The sequence below is a fragment of the Colobus angolensis genome, unplaced genomic scaffold (assembly GCF_000951035.1).
Source record: "Colobus angolensis palliatus isolate OR3802 unplaced genomic scaffold, Cang.pa_1.0 Scaffold8, whole genome shotgun sequence".
Taxonomy (NCBI): Eukaryota; Metazoa; Chordata; class Mammalia; order Primates; family Cercopithecidae; genus Colobus; species Colobus angolensis.
The window spans coordinates 15,161,721-15,164,630 of record NW_012121820.1 but is presented as its reverse complement, the minus strand read 5'-3'; the positions used below and the strand labels follow the sequence as shown (position 1 = coordinate 15,164,630).

The 2,910-nt window shown below is 49.7% G+C and overlaps 1 protein-coding gene and 1 pseudogene across 2 annotated transcripts in view; one reads left to right on the top strand and one right to left on the bottom strand.

Moving 5' to 3' along the window:
* Positions 1 to 2,910, top strand: part of ARHGAP40 (Rho GTPase activating protein 40) — a 51,047-nt gene that overhangs the window by 12,914 nt on the left and 35,223 nt on the right. The window lies entirely within an intron of this gene.
* LOC105502502 lies at positions 197 to 1,365 on the bottom strand (annotated as a pseudogene). The gene has a single exon (XR_001000352.1). The product of XR_001000352.1 is annotated as a DNA replication complex GINS protein PSF2 pseudogene (transcript).

The following is a 2,910-nucleotide window of genomic DNA, read 5'->3' as shown; positions in this document are numbered from 1 at the left end:
CTTTTCTTCCTTTCTTTCTTTTTTTTCTTTCTTTCTCTCTCTCTTCCTTCTTTCCTTCCTTTCTTTCTCTTTCTTTCTTTCTTCCTTCCTTCCTTCCTTCCTTCCTTCCTTCCTTCCTTCCTTCCTTCCTTCCTTCCTTCCTTCTTTCCTTCCTTCCTTCTTTCTTTTCTTTTCTTTTCTTTCTTTCTTTCTTTTTTGAGTTGGGTCCATTTTTATTGTGGATTAGGGTTTACAGGATAAGCACTGGTCAGCATCATTAGCTGCACCATCTACCATCCTTCTCTGTGACCCCCCTCTGTGGGAGAGTCTAAATTTAGCCCAAGAAATCAGGATCAAGAAGTGGGGGGCAAAAGCTATTGGCCACATGGCCACCCCTGCTATATCTACACCTACCAGTCACTGAACACTTACCCAAGTGTGACGGTTTCCATGCAGGAGACCCAAGTGGCTCTGCTAGGGGCAATAACTTATTTGCCTAAAGCTTTTTTCTTTCTCAAAAGAGGGGGGAGTGGAGAAGGCTGATTTCTAGAAACAGATGTGGAATTGAAGAACATCCCAGGGAGCTAAGTTTTAAGGACTAATCACAAACTTGTTGCTTCTCCAACAATGTCATGAATCCATTCCTTGCACCATCACACATTTTTCATGCATTTGAAAGTGCTTCTAGAGCTCCAGAACCATGAGTACCTCATCCTGTCCTGAGCACTCACATCCCCCAGCAAGCGGCCTGTACCACGCCTTTCTCTAGAAGTCCTGAGACTGAGTACTCTCCGAAGGCTGCAGGTTTGTGCGGAGTTTGTACATGTGGCTGAGCGCTTGTGTGAGGAAAGTCCTGCTGGTGTTGATCTCCATCAAGGTCAAGTGATCCAGCTTGGCATGTGCCTCCTGTTGTCTCACAAAGCTGTCAGCAGACACTCGGAGTTTGGCTATACGAGTGTCCCACATGTCCTTGACCAGGGTCCAGATTTCATCTGCCTTCGGGATGTTGTCTGAAGCATGATTTAACAGGAGCTTGGTAAGTTCCATGTAGTAAGGGCCCGGCATTGGGGTGAAAGTTTCTTCCTTTTGTTCATGATTCCTCATCTTCTCCAACTTTCCTACGTCCATCCACTCCGGAGGGAGCAGTCGACATTTCTGTCTTTGCTTCAGGTTAATTGCCAGCCACGGGGGCACTTCCACTGATAAACCACGGTTAAAAGGCCCCAGGTACCCACCCCAGTGAGGTAGATCTTGTCCAGATTGAAGTTGGGGATAATGGTAACCAGGTCCTTCTCGGCCAGGAACTCGACCTCGGCCATGTCCGTGGCAGTGTGAGCGGCCGGCTCGGGCCTCACAGTCTCCTCTGGCCCTTCAGCATCCCGGAGGAGGCGCGTGGCCACCGTTTTCCCCAAGATTGCCTTTCAATTTCTGCTCTAAGAGGCCCAATTCCTATCCTTCATTGATTCCTGACTCAGAACCGGATGAGTCACTTTATCTAGGGGTTGGAGATAGGGTGGAACATGGAGCGTGCACACAGCCAGTGGCATGTGCACCTGGTACCCGGGAATGTGTGTGAGTGGCAGAGAGTGGGCTCACCGCACTTCTGGCAGAGCTGCTGGGGTTGTGCAATAGCGTGCTGTCCCTGTCAGCTATCACTGTGTGACAAATGATCCCCAAACCCAGCAGCGATCATTTCCCGAGGCGACGATCGTGTACTCCCGCCGCTGTGTCTGAAGGTGGCTGGGGATTAGCTGCTCTACCCTAGGCTCTGCTGGGCAGCTCCATTTCTAGCCATGGGTCCAGCTGAACTTACTCCTCCCTGCTTACTGGGCTGTGGTCTGTGCCACATGTGTTCATTCTGGGACCCAGGCAGCAGTTGTCCAGGGACGGCTCTTCTCGTGGTGTTGATAGAAGTGTGAGAGGGCCACCCCACCACCTGGGCACACTGCATGCCTGGGTTTGCCCAGAGCCAAAGGCACAAGGCATCCCACAGAGCCATTCCCTGATGGTGGCTAGCTCTCACCCACCTCTCTCCCTCCTTCCCTTCACCCCCAACTTCTCACCTTCCCTCAGATTCCCCGCTCAGCAAAGTAAAGGTTGGCACTGCCCAACAGTGGCTATCTGTTGCTCCTCCCGCCCGCCCCACTGGGGACAATCTAAATTCATCGCTCCACAACATATCATTACCCAGAAATAATTATAGTACCAGGGACATGTTCAAAAGAGTCCAGCAACTTTGTGGCTCAGGTGATAGGGATAAGAACCCAGCTGATCAGAGGCAGAGCTGGGGCTACATCTGGGCTGGTGGTATTCCCTCACCAACCACAGGCTGCATCTGGCCAGTGAAAGAAAACATTCACAATTGAGGAAAGACTGCTGTACAAGCGGCTTATTAAACAGTGGTTGAGAACATGGACTACAGAGCCAGACTTCCTGGGGTCAAATCCAGTTCTGCCGTTTATTAGTCAGGTAACCTTGCAGAAGGCACTTAATCGCTGTGCCTGTTTTCCCATCTGTAAAATGGGATAATAATAAGTTGTGAGGAGTAAATGAATTAATCCATGCTAAGCAGTGTTTCTCAGCCAGAATGATGGTGTTCCCCAGGGAACATTTGGCAAGGTCTGGAGACATGTGTCATTGTTAAAACTGAGAGGGACGCTTTGGCGTCTAGTGGGTAGAGGTCAGGGATGCTGCTAAACTTACTACAATACAAAGGACAGCCCTCCTTCACAGCAAAGAATCATCCTCCTGACATGCTGTTAGTACTGAGCTTGAGGAAGTTTTTATGTATGTATGTATGTATGTATGTATTTATTTATTTTGAGGTGGAGTCTCATGCTGTTACCCAGGCTGGAGTGCAGTGGTACAATCTTGGCTCACTGCAACCTCCACCTCCTGGGTTCAAGCGATTCTCCTGCCTCAGCCTCCTGA